We start from the raw sequence: 12,757 nt of genomic DNA, 5'->3' as shown, positions 1-12,757 counted from the left end.
ACATAGACCACATCCTTGCCAGAAATGCAAGACCTAACTGGCACATGGGGCTTGGGTTCACTATTTGCCAAGGGAGGATTGCTGCATGCTACTCAAAACTTTCACCTGAGATGTTATTTCGCCACGTTTGTGTTGCACAACCATCCTGTCTGTGCATGTCAGGCACGGAGCCTGTGACTGCCTGTGCCCCGGGATGCGTTTTATCCAGCACGTACACTAGATTCTGCAGACTCAAAACCTGCATTTAAAACAAAGTCTCTTCACGGCAGGGATGTGAAGAAACCCTGCCAAGTGCAGTGTTGCCCCAGCATGACACTGCTTAGTGATGTGTAGGCTGAGTCATGTTTGTCTCCTGAGGAGGTGCTGACTCTTAACTCCAATGACACGTTGAAGGGCAAATTTCCACATAATTTAGATGTGCAGCTGTGCACCTGCTTTGTGCACACAAGTCCAGTAATTGTGTATGTACAGAGGGCAGAGATAGCACTGGGCCTACATGTCCTGCCTCTCTCCCCACTGAATGCAACTAACGTTACTAACCAGAAGTTGCGTTGCTGTGTTGAGGCAGCCCTCTCCGCTGCTCTTGGGGCAGAGCTCCTATCAGCAGTGGGAAATGTGCTGTAGATGGCCAAGTAATACTCTAACTTTGTCATCCTGGCCCCTGCTTTAGGACAGTACTTTGAATCTCCCTGGAGAGTAGGCCAGGGGTGTCAAATGCAGCCCACTTCTCCAGGCCAGGCCACCTGCCCTCTAGAGCTCACCCGGAAGTAGGCAGGTCTAGCGTGTATCTTAACAGCTCTTGAGCAAGTTTAGCAAGGCCTGGCTAGAAAGTGAGAAGGTGTGTGAGGGGGCTATCTTATTACGTCACCCCCCTTGCCTGTCTGATATGGGACCAACACAGCTACAAAGCCACTGCCTGTTCCCAAGCGTCCTCTAGGGTGTCCCTAGCAGTATTTTGAGGGCACTATTCCAAGAGCCAGTTGAAACTTTTCCAAGTTATTTCCCCCTCAAAATGAGATTTTTTTTTGCCATATTTGTTGACGTCAAATTTTTGGCACCTTTTCAGGGTTTTTTTAAAATGATCCATTTGTTACTGATTGAAAATGGGGTTCAAGCCTGGCCGCTGCTTGCAAGGGGCTGTCAAATCAGCCAAGCTCACCAGGCCATGAAACATGTTCTAGCCGTGCCCTGTGTGAGAAGGGGTGGTACAGACCCAGGGAATCCTGCACCAGAGCCTCTCCAGCTGCCCTCTTCAGGCCCATGTAAGTCCCCCTTTGTGCTACCAGAGCAGCTTAAAGCTTTTGTGCCAGGATCTGGCCCCAGGATCTGGTCTGATGAAAGGCGATACACACTCATTAAGCATTGTGGCTGTCCCCTACAGCCTGGCTCCCTATTTGCCCTCCCATGGCAGTCCTGCTGCCAGCGGTCCCAGCCCTCTCTCCCCAAAGCTGGTGTTTGGCCCTTGCTGACCAGGGTAGAGATGGGGCAGGTGGGGGAAGGTGCTTACTGAGCTGCCTCTCATTTTAGAGCTGGCCTGGAGCACTTCTATCTCTAGATCGTAAGAGGAAAACAAGAAAACTAAATTAGTTCACCTGCAAGACAGAGCCTGAGCCTGCAACTCCCCTGAGCTGCCTGGGGGTAGTAAGGTTGGAGTCTCATCAGGGAATAAAGAGAATTGGCCCAAGCTGGATAATAATGAATTTATCTGGTTCTCTTCATGTTTGCCTTAAAAAGGAGGAGTTTCACCAGTTGGGAAACTGAGGCACAGAGCAGGGAAGTGACTTGCCCAAGGTCACCCAGGAGAACAGGGGCAGAGCTGGAACTAGAACTTATGGATCATGAGGGTTCAGGACTCTTATCAGCAAGGCCAGAGGTGGGCAAACTATGGCCCGCGGGCCACATCTGGCCCACGGGACCATTCTGCCCGGCCCCAGAGCTCCTGGCCCGGTAGGATAGCCCCCAGCCCCTCCCCTGCTGTTCCCCCTCCCTCGCAGCCTCAGCTCATTGCGCCACCGTGTGGGCAGCGCTCTGGGCGGCGGGGCTGCAAGCTTCTGCAGGGCAGAGTGGCAGCGTGGCTGCCAGATATGCTGCTCTGAGCCACATGGTAAAGGGGTCAGGGGGTTGGATAAGGGGCAGGGGGTCCCGGGGGGGCAGTCAGGGGACAGGGAGCAGGGGGCAGTTGGATGGGGCAGAGGTTCGGGGGTGCAGTTGGGATGGGGAACGGGGCGGTTGGATAGGGCAGAGGTTCTGGGGGGGCAGGGGATGGGGAACTGGGGAGGAGGATTAGATGGGGGTGGGGTCCCAGGAGGGGCAGTCAGAGGACAAGGAGCGGGGGTGGGGGTTGGAAGGGTGGGGGGTTCTGAGGGGAGCAGGCAGGGGACGGGAAGTGGGAGGGGGCAGATAGGGGGCGGGGACCAGGCTGTTTGGGGAGGCACAGCCTTCCCTATCTGGCCCTCCATTCAGTTTCGCACCCCGATGTGGACCTCGGGCCAAAAAGTTTGCCCACCCCTGCGCTAGGCCACACTGCCTCCCGTGATCTTATATTGGCTCAGCACCACCTAAACTTGAGGATGCCGGCCAGGCAATATTCTGGAAAGCATCGTTCTGGGGGCTCCTTGGGCTTTTCAGAGCTGTATCCCAGAGGCAGCTGCTGCTGTCCGGGCGGTTCTACCCATTCATCAGGGAACAGCTTCAGGTCTCAAACTCCTAAACTGCATTCCCAGCAGTATCCAGGCGATGGCACCAGCGTAACACAGATGCTGCCTAGGCCAGGTTTAGTTGGGAGGTGGGACTCGATTGCTTTTAAAATTCTACTGCTTTTACCATGTTCCCCTACTTAGCTAAAAAGCATTTCAGAGTTCCTTCTTTTCCTCTTGTGTAGTGCTAACATTTGCCTGTTACGATGGTCCGTGTATTTTTAAATGGCGTTTGTATTACAAAAAATAATACAACAATAATTTCTTGGTGTTCATCAGGCTTGGGCCCCTTGTTAATCCAACTACAGTATCGGAACTTGAATTCTCTCTTTATATGTCCATAGGCTATGAGATGTAAATCCTTCAGATCTGGCTTTGGTAGAGCCAACATTTCCCAGTTACAGAAAAAATAGCTGCAAGACCCTGATCCTTGCACCAGAGCAGAGAAAGATTTTGGGGGGAAGGGGAACTCAGCCCTATTACAAACATTTGAGTGACAGGCCTAGGATACGTAGTTCAAAGCACTGGTCCATAAAGGGTGGACCAGTTTGAACCAGTTGATTGTCCTTTTTAGCCAAGCCCTTAATAAAGCACAAAGGTTCCTTCAATTCTTTTGGAAAGGCTCCTTTGCAGTGTTTTCAGTTCCTTTCATGCCTCGCTGTGACATTTTCAACAGAGTGAGGAAAACCAGCTAACCGGAGCCAGGAGTACAGAACATACACAGAATCATAGAGCCACAGGGTGAGAAGGGAAAGCAAAGGTCAGCTAGTCTAACCCCCTCCCAAGATGCAGGATATGTACATGCTTCACTTGAAGCCCATGAGCAGTGAGTCCCATTGACTATGATTGAAAAACTCATGTACTTAAAGCTACTTATGTAAATCTGTTTCTGGACTGAAGCTGACAATTTTTAAGGTGTAATTTCTTTTCTGGATCAAACTGGAGAGGCACCTTGCCCTTTGAAATCAAGAGACCTATGGCCCAGATTCAAACCCGTTGTTAGCCACCAGACCTTAATGGATTGCAGTGGAGCCCTGCCAATTTACAGCAGCTGAGGATCTGGCCTTTGATATCTGACTGGTCTAGGTTTTCTAGGTGACTTTTTGAGTGCAATGCAAGCAAACTGAGACAATGTTAAAATTCCCCAGAATTCAGAGTTATCTGCCCTCTGGACAATTCCAGAGCCAGAGAACTGCTTCAAAACTAGGTGTAGAAGATTTCACATTTCTTTTCAAGGGCACCAGCATTCGGAGAAGATATGTCTTAGTGGGATGAAGCTGGGATGCTTACAAATTTTTGCCTCCAGTCAATATAAAGTTAAATGGACTGTATATGAGGCGTAAAGGCGGGGAGCAGAGGAAAGATAAAGGAGAGTCACTTCTAGTGGTAAAGGGGAGAGGGGAGGATCTTGCTTCTTGGTGTTAACTGAAAGGCCACTAGAGAAATAGTGGCAAAGAAAAAATTAAATCAAAGCATAGTTAGTCGGAGTATTCTCATGGCTGAATGGTCTGTGGCAGGAATTGAGCCTAAGACCAGGCTAGAAGAACATACAGGCCCTTTAACTGGAGAAGTAAAGGGTCATCACTAGGGGCTGCCACGGAGGGAAATGGGGAATGACGGTGGGTTAGGTGTGGGGGAGAGGGAAAAAGTCATTTATTTGTGGTAGGGGGCACTGAGAGTCTGTGCCGGGGAGTTAGTCACATGCCCTGATGTCCCCCTCCATCTTAGACACAGACATTAAGTGTGTTCCCTAGCCACATCAGTGCCAGCAGTGGGATCAGAACCCAAATTCTGTATGCACAATCCCCGGTTCTAAGGCACTGCTCATCCCCCTGCACCTCTGCAGATTCTCAGAGTTCCACTTGAGGGAGACAGAAACCTCTGGGTAGGTCCAGCGCGGAGTCTGGCAAGCAGAAAATCAGTGTCAGGGGGTGGGTGAGCCAAGCAGATTCCAGGACAGGCCCTTTCTGCTGGCTGAGCTCCCAGTTCCATTCCTCCCCACAGTGGGAACACACCTGCACCATCACTTAAAGGCCCAGTACAGAATAGGTGCCCATTTGAAGTGCATTATTGGCCCCCTGAGAGTCCTTTCAGCTGGGAATAGGACCTAGGAAGTCACCCCTTTGGGCCTAGCTTCAAAATGGAATCTTTAGAGGAGCCCACAAGCTCAGGTCCTAGTCCTGACAGTAAGCATCACCTAACACTTACTCAAGTCAAATTCCATCTCCCATCATGCTGCCCAGCCCCTGGCTGCAGAGTTTCTCGCAGTCTGCTCTGGAATTGCACTCCCTTTACCAACTCCTGTTCTAAAACACTGATAAAATCCTATAAAAAGACCATGTTTAGTTGGAATAAAGTTGAGAGAACACAGCAGTTACATAAAGGTGAAAAAATGACAGGAGTGCAGAAATTACCACAAAACCACAGCATTACAAACCCAGAACATTCAGAATTAAGGTTACACTTAAAAGAAATCCAAACATGTGACAGTCCTGAAGTTAAAATCGGGCAGGGAGCAGTTTGAGATTTTGAAAAATTGGGCCATAAAGTCACAATCTCAAATTTTTGCAAACTGATAAGCCCAAACCAAATTTGGATGGGGGGTCAATGGAAACATTTTGTTTTGACAATTTTGAGATGTTTTGGCATTATTTTGACCTTTTGTGTGGAGGAGGAGGAGGAATGGTTAATTTATATTTAAAATAACTAAAATTTCAAAATTTGAAAGTTTAATTTTTTTGGTTTGAAAAGTGCTAAACTGTGATAATTTAACATATCTAAGCTTCCACCCCCCCTCCCCCAGTTATCAAATCAAGAGTGGCAATAAAACTGACCTGTTCCTGTGAACTGTTTTGGTTTTGAATAATCTGCATTTTTCTGAAGAAAAAGTGTTTTATCCCAACCAGCTCTACTGGAAATGAAGTTAGGACCCCAATAGCCTTAACTCTGCCCTGTAGTGACACCATGCAATAACCATACACTTCTGATTATGAAAGTTACTTTGTTTTTGTCCCAGATTACTGGAAGAAAGACACAAGGGTGTCGTTCATATTCCTCCCCCCACAACCACCCCCCATTTTGCCACCACAAGGCAGGTTTAAAGGTTATTTTGATGCCTGAACTGTTGACCTTTTCTTTCTCCTGGCCAGGGGTTTTTCAGTTAGACGTGGACAATTATCTCAGAACTGCAGCAATGCAAAAACAGTCACAACCACTGCCTAGAACCTCTCATGCCCAAATCCAGAACATCAGGCCATTATCCCCAGAGACATACTGCTTCCTCCCCACTCCCCTCAAAAAGGAATTGTGACTCACACACTGGGTGTTATTTCAGAGTGTGCAGGACCTTTGTTTTCACAAGCAACTGGAGTACTGGGTGGGCACGGCAATGCAGGAACTCAGATTCAAAGCATAAAATATTATGAGCCCAGCGTGACATTTTGGGGTTTCATGTGTGTAGCATTGAAAAATACCTAGAAATCATAGAGGATGCAAATGGAGTTTGAAAGACACCTTTCCTTTGCACATCCAAACTGATGATTGTCAGGAAAAAGAGCCAGCAAACTGCTAAAGCCGTCGTCTACAGGCATCTCCCTGCGTCAAAAGATCTGCAGTCGAATGCCCTTCAATTTCCCATGGAAAGAAATTTGTAAACAGCCATGAGGTGTCCTCTCTGAAACTGAACAGCGGCCAAAGTGATATGCAGAGGTCACACACCCCCAAAACACAGTCAGCACTAGATGCATGTTCACTGCTCTCTCACTGAAAAGCGTTTGGGAAGCAGGCATGACATATTAACCAGGAAAGACATATTTGTATTTGCACTGCAGACAAGTACTTGGAAGAAATGACAAACACAGCAGGTCCATCCATCATCATCACAACTGCACCAAGCCCCAGGTTACCATCTTACCCATGAGACCAACCTTCTTTACAGGATGAGCCTCCTTCAAAAGAGAGCTTATGTCAAGCAGGGGTAGATCTAAAGGGCCAGAGAAACACAGCTATCTAAGATCTAAGTCCAAGTGGATGGCCAAGTAGCTTGGGGTTAGCTCTGGTAGAAAAACTAGGTGAGGCAATCCCAGCTGCTTCCTACTAGGAGCCATTCTCCCATTTGTACACAGCTCCTTGGGCTGTTTCAGTCTGTCGTGTATTTCATTGCCTTGTCTGGTTTCTTGCAGACTAACATTATATGTCACTAGAAGTGAATCAGTTCCTCCTTGCCTCTCCCTAGTCAGGCCAACAGCAGATCGCAGAGGCCAAAACAAGCTCTTTTCTTGGGAGGTCAAGGTGTTGGTTCCAGGAGTCAGTGAGCCATTAAATGCTGAAAGGAGAGTGGCCTGGATTCAGGGCCTGGAGCACAGCAGGGAACATTGGAGCAAGTAGTGCATGAGCAAAGGGCAAGCAAGGAAGAACAGTCGGTTTGGCAGCTGACTCTGAAAGTGAGTGGTGGGGAGGAATTTGAAAAGCCAAGCACATAATGCATATTCATCCATATGCAAATTAGGGTATTAAGAGATTTGCATAAATTTTCCAGATTGCTGGACCTTCTGCCGTCACAAGGATAAGCTCTGACCCAGCAGGTCTTTTCCATCTCTCATTGCTAAGATGAGCCGTGCAATATCCCAGTGGGCCCAGCCGGAGGCAGCGCACACAGACCCCAAGCTGCTGTTTACATACCTGAGAACACTGTCTATTTGGTAGCTGTTCAGTCCCTCACTCAGGCTCTGGTGACATTCGATGCGCAGGAGACGTTTTATAATGAAGATGAAGCCTTTCCCCACCTAGGGCTCTTCTTGATTTTGTTCACGTATGTTGCAAGACCCGCCCTCGCTCATGTGACTAACAGCTTAAGACCAGGGGGAATGTGACCGTGTCTCTGGCTGCAGAGGCTGCATTATGGAACCAGAAGGAAAGCTGGCTGGAGGGCCTGGGGACCCGAAAGGATGGCCTGCAAGGGTGCAGGCCTAGAACCCAGGGAGCTGTCCTACGTCCTGGCAAGCATCAGCAGGCCTCACTGAGGAGCTGTCTCCGGTGCTGATCTGACTCAAGGCTTCTTTGGGAGCTGGAGGAACTTCCCAGCAGATTCCTCCAGAAGTGGAAGGAGGAGGGGAAACAGGGCTGGATGAAGCTCATTCCTTGTTGGAAAGCCAGGAGTAGAGGCCTTGCATGTGTACATTATTTCTGGCACAGAGAAGACGCCCTGCTCAGGGGGTTTGCAAAACAGCCACAAAGCAGCTGACTTGCACCCTCATTGGTTCCGGATAGTAAGCAGCACTCCGCCAGTTCTACCCACAGGGCTGACATTGCTGAAGGAGGACGTTTTCCAGGCTGCTGAGTCAGGACACCTCTGCAGCCTATTGCACTACAGGGAAAAGACTGCAGGTTACCAGGCTGTCTCCTGCTGAAGAGTCCAAGGCTCTCAGAACTCCAAGCAAGCCCAGAGCCTGGAAGATGCTGCTCCTCCAGGACTACTCTGGGTCACGCTGCAGCCAAAGAGTGGAACTGTGAGTCAAATTCCCTTAAAATGAATGAGGGGAGGAAAGGACAGGATGGGGCAGACACCCAAAATACATCAGCACAGGGGAAATGTAGTGTTTTATTTACCAATGCAATGACTGTGTGGGGTGGTGGGGCATAGCTAGACCCCCATCTAGATTGTAGGAGGCCTCAGGTGAAGGGGGCAGGTAACACAGGTGAAGGAATGTCTGCTCACATGAGCACACCTTCTAAAACTCCATTCAGTGGGGAACTCGTGTGAAGCTTTCAGCCTGAATTGAGGTCCCTTGGCTCTGGTTTGCCTCTGCAGCTAGTCAGCCCCCTTCTCTGGCCACTTCCCCCAATCCACCCCTCTTCCAATAGGTGCGCTTCTTTGTTCTAGCCATTGATACAACTTGTCCAGCTCACCTTCTCTGGCCAGGAGGAAGCATGCACCCACTCCCTGAGGCCCAGATCCCACCTGTTAACCTGCACAGAGACATCCCCCAGGCCTACACTGACCCCTCATGGTGTGGCCAAATTTGAACTGAAGTAAATGCGTTCTGGCCATTTTAAATTTCCCCTGGGATTCTTTCTACTGCCTGATTCACACCATTTAGTCTAGCTGGGTCCCGCCCCAGAGGTGAGTGCGTTTCAGTGGTGAGTAGAAGGATTACATACATATGGCCTACTCCTGCCAGGAGCTGGGAATCTCCTGGAAGCTGATGGGTACCCTCATTTCCCACTGAATCCCCCCCGGACCATGCAGGATCTGGGCCCTGGTTTGTCAGCTGCCTTGGGATGCCTTTTGGTCCTGCTTTGAGCAGGGGGTTGGACTAGATGACCTCTTGAGGTCCCTTCCAACCCTGATATTCTATGATTCTATGAAAGCTGCTTTAGGCTGTGAATACAGGATGTTACAGTTACTGCCCAACACAGTTCCCTGGGGACAAGTGCCCGCATCCCAGTGGAGCTACATCGCCAGGCCCACATGGAATTCACTAGCTGCATGTTAGGATTTAAACTCAAGTGTCAGTGTCCCACGGCCCTAGGTTAGTCCCTTACCCCACTCTGCCCAAGGGGGTCCATGCTACTCTCCAAGCACTTGCCCCTGCCTGTGCTTTTGGGTTCATTTACTTTTGAACAAGGCCATGTCTACACTACAAAAGTACTCCAATTTTACAGAAGTCGATTTTTGGGAACAGATTTTGTAAAGTCGAGTGCATGCGTCCACACTAAGCACATTAATTCGGTGGTGTGCGTCCACAGTACCAGGGCAAGCGTCGACATTCCGAGTGGTGCACTGTGGGTAGCTATCCTACTGGAATTCTGGGCTGAGCTCCCAACACCTGAGGGGGCCAAAAATTTGTCATGGGTGGTTATGGGTAAATGTTGTCAGTCAACCCTCCCTCCCTCCGTGAAAGCAACAGCAGACAATCATTTTCTGCCGTTTTCCCTGGATTGCCCGAGCAGATGCCATAGCACAGCAAGCATGGAGCCCGTTCAGCTCACCGCAGCAGTTATGACCATTGTAAACACCTCGCGCATTATCGTGCAGTTTATGCAGAACCAGCACCTGAAAAACCAGGCGAGGAGGCGACGGCAGCGCGATGATGAGGACATGAACACAGATTTCTCTCAAACCACGGTCCCTGGCAATTTGGAGATCATGGTGTTACTGGGCCAGGCTCATGCTGTGGAATGCTGATTCTGGGCCCGGGAAACAAGCACAGAGTGGTGGGACTGCATAGTGTTGCAGCTTTGGGATGATTCCGGCCCAGAAACTTTCGCATGCGTAAGGGCACTTTCATGGAACTTTGTGACTTGGTTTCCCCTGCCCTGAAGCACAAGAAGGACAAGATGAGAGCAGCCCTCACAGTTCACAAGCAAGTGGCAATAGCCCTGTGGAAGCTTGGAACGTCAGACAGCTAACAGTCAGTCGGGAATCAATTTGGAGTGGGCAAATCTACTGTGGGGGTTGCTGTGATGCAAGTAGCGAATGCAATCACTGAGCTGCTGCTATCAAAGGTAGTGACTCTGGGAAATGTGCAGGTCATACTAGATGGCTTTGCTGCAATGGGATTCCCAAACTGTGGTGGGGCTATAGACGGAACCCATATCCCTATCTTGGGACCGGACCACCAGGGCAGCCAGTACATAAACCGCAAGGGGTACATTTCAATGGTGCTGCAAGCACTGGTGGATCACAAGGGACGTTTCACCAACATCAATATAGGGTGGCCGGGAAAGGTTCATGACGCTCGAGTCTTCAGGAACTCTTTTCTGTTTGAACAGCTACAGGAGGGATTTCTTCCCAGACCAGAAAATAACTGTTGGGTATGTTGAAATGCCTATAGTTATCCTTGGGGACCCAGCCTACCCCTTAATGCCCCGGCTCATGAAGCCGTACACAGGCATTCTGGACAGTAGTAAGGAGCTGTTCAACTATAGGCTAAGCAAGTGCAGAATGGTGGTAGAATGTGCATTTGGACGTTTAAAGGGTCGCTGGCACAATTTACTGACTCGCTCAGACCTCAGCGAAACCAACATTCCCATTGTTATTGCTGCTTGCTGTGTGCTCCACAATCTCTGTGAGAGTACGGGGGAGACATTTATGGCGGGGTGGGAGGTTGAGGCAAATTGCCTGGCTGCTGAATACATGCAGCCAGACACCAGGTTAGAAGAGCACAGCAGGAAGAGCTGTGCATCAGAGAAGCTTTGAAAACCAGTTTCATGACTGGCCAGGGTACTGTGTGACACTTCTGTTTGTTTCTCCTTGATGAAAACCCACCCCCTTGCTTGCCTCTAAATTCCCTGTAAGCCACCCACCCTCCCCCCTTCGATCACAGCTTGCTTGCAAAGGAAATAAAGTCACTATCATTTAAAAATCATGTATTAATTTATTATAAAAATAGGGAGATAACTCACAAGGTAGCACAGGTGGGGTGGGGGAGGAGGGGAGGAGGGAAGGAAAAGGCCACTTTAAAACTTGTTGAATGATAGCCTTCTGTTGCTTGGGCTGTCCAATGGGGTGGAGTGGTTGGGTGCCCGGAGCCTCTCCCCCGTGTTCTTGGGCATCTGGGTGAGGAGGCTATGGAACTTGGGGAGAAGGGAGGGCGGTTAAACAGGGGCTGCAGTGGCAGCCTGTGATCCTGGTGCTGTTCATGAACCTCCACCAGACGCCAGCACATGTTCTTTTGATCCCGCAGTAGCCCCAGCGTTGCCTCACGTCTCCTCTGATCTTCCTGCCACCACCTCTCCTCAAGTTCATTGGCCACTTTCCTGTACTCTGCTATTGTGTCCCTCCACACATTCTGCTGAGCTCTGTCAGTGCCGGACAACTGCATCGTGCGTGCGTTTTTTTTGCCACCTTATCTGAGATAGTCTTTGGGACAGAGGAGGGAGGCTTGAAACATTTGCATGTTCTGGAGGAAAAAAAGGGAGTGAAGTATTTAAAAAGATACATTTTATAGCACAATGGCTATACTCTTTCACAGTGAACAACACTATTCACATTACATAGCACATGTGATTTTGGTACAAGATCACACTTTGCATTTTTTTGAGTGCCTGCGGCTTTGGTGTTAGAGATCACACATGCAGTGCTGGGCAACAGAATTCGGTTTGCAGGCGGCCATGGTAAGCCATAGTCTTTCGGCTTCTGCAACCTTCGTAACAGCAGCACCCTCCTCTCCCATACCAAGCAAAGCACGTTGAGTTGGCCATTTAGTGCCGCAGTTTTCCTGTTAACGTGCAGCAGCAGAAACCAAACTAACCACCCCCCCTCCAATTCTCTGGGATGATTGCTTTACCCCTCACCCCACCGCGTGGCTGGTATCAGGGAAGATCCCTGCTAGCCAAACGCAAGCAGCTCAACATCAATGCCCCCCCCACCCCCGCCACGCCACATAGCTGACTGCGGGGAGGATTTCTTTTCAGCCACAGGCAAACAGCCCAGTAAGAACGGCCACCTCTGAATGTCCCCTTAATTAAATTCCCCTATTTCAACCAGGTTACCATGAACGATATCACTCTCCTGAGGATAACACAGAGAGATAAAGAACTGATGTTGCTTGAATGCCAGCAAACACCAGGACCATACGCTGCCAGGCTTTGTCATGCAATGAAACCAGATTACTTGCTACTAGCATGTTGTGGTAAAGTGTCCTGCCATGGAGGACGAAATAAGGCTGCTCTCCCCAGAAACCTTCTGCAAAGGCTTTTAGAGTACCTCCAGGAGAGCTTCATGGAGATGTCCCTGGAGGATTTCCCTCCATCCCCAGACAAGTTAACAGACTTTTCCAGTAGCTGTACTGGCCAGGAATGCACCCAAGTCCTCAAGGCTACTTAATCATTAAAAAACGCTTGCTTTTATAACATGTATTATATTTTAAAAGGTACACTCACCAGAGGTCCCTTTTCTGGCTTCGTTGGGTTGGGAGAGTATTTCAGTCAGGGTGATAAAAAGATCCTGGCTGTCGGGGAGAACGGTGTGCTGTGTGCTCCCCTCAAGCTCGTCCTCCTCCTCCTCATCTTCCCCATCCACAAAATCCTCAGGCATGGCGGAGAGTATCCCATCATCG

General features: G+C 49.5%; 1 long non-coding RNA gene across 1 annotated transcript; it reads left to right on the top strand.

Moving 5' to 3' along the window:
• The first annotated feature begins 7,252 nt into the window (after positions 1-7,252).
• On the top strand, positions 7,253-11,062 carry LOC142072990 (uncharacterized). Its single transcript, XR_012669633.1, has 2 exons — positions 7,253-8,203; positions 9,648-11,062. It is a non-coding gene; the product is annotated as an uncharacterized LOC142072990 (long non-coding RNA).
• The last annotated feature ends 1,695 nt before the right edge of the window (positions 11,063-12,757 follow it).

Source organism: Caretta caretta, chromosome 8 (assembly GCF_965140235.1).
Source record: "Caretta caretta isolate rCarCar2 chromosome 8, rCarCar1.hap1, whole genome shotgun sequence".
Taxonomy (NCBI): domain Eukaryota; kingdom Metazoa; phylum Chordata; order Testudines; family Cheloniidae; genus Caretta; species Caretta caretta.
The sequence above is the reverse complement of the archived record's forward strand: the minus strand, read 5'-3'. Positions and strand labels throughout refer to the sequence as shown.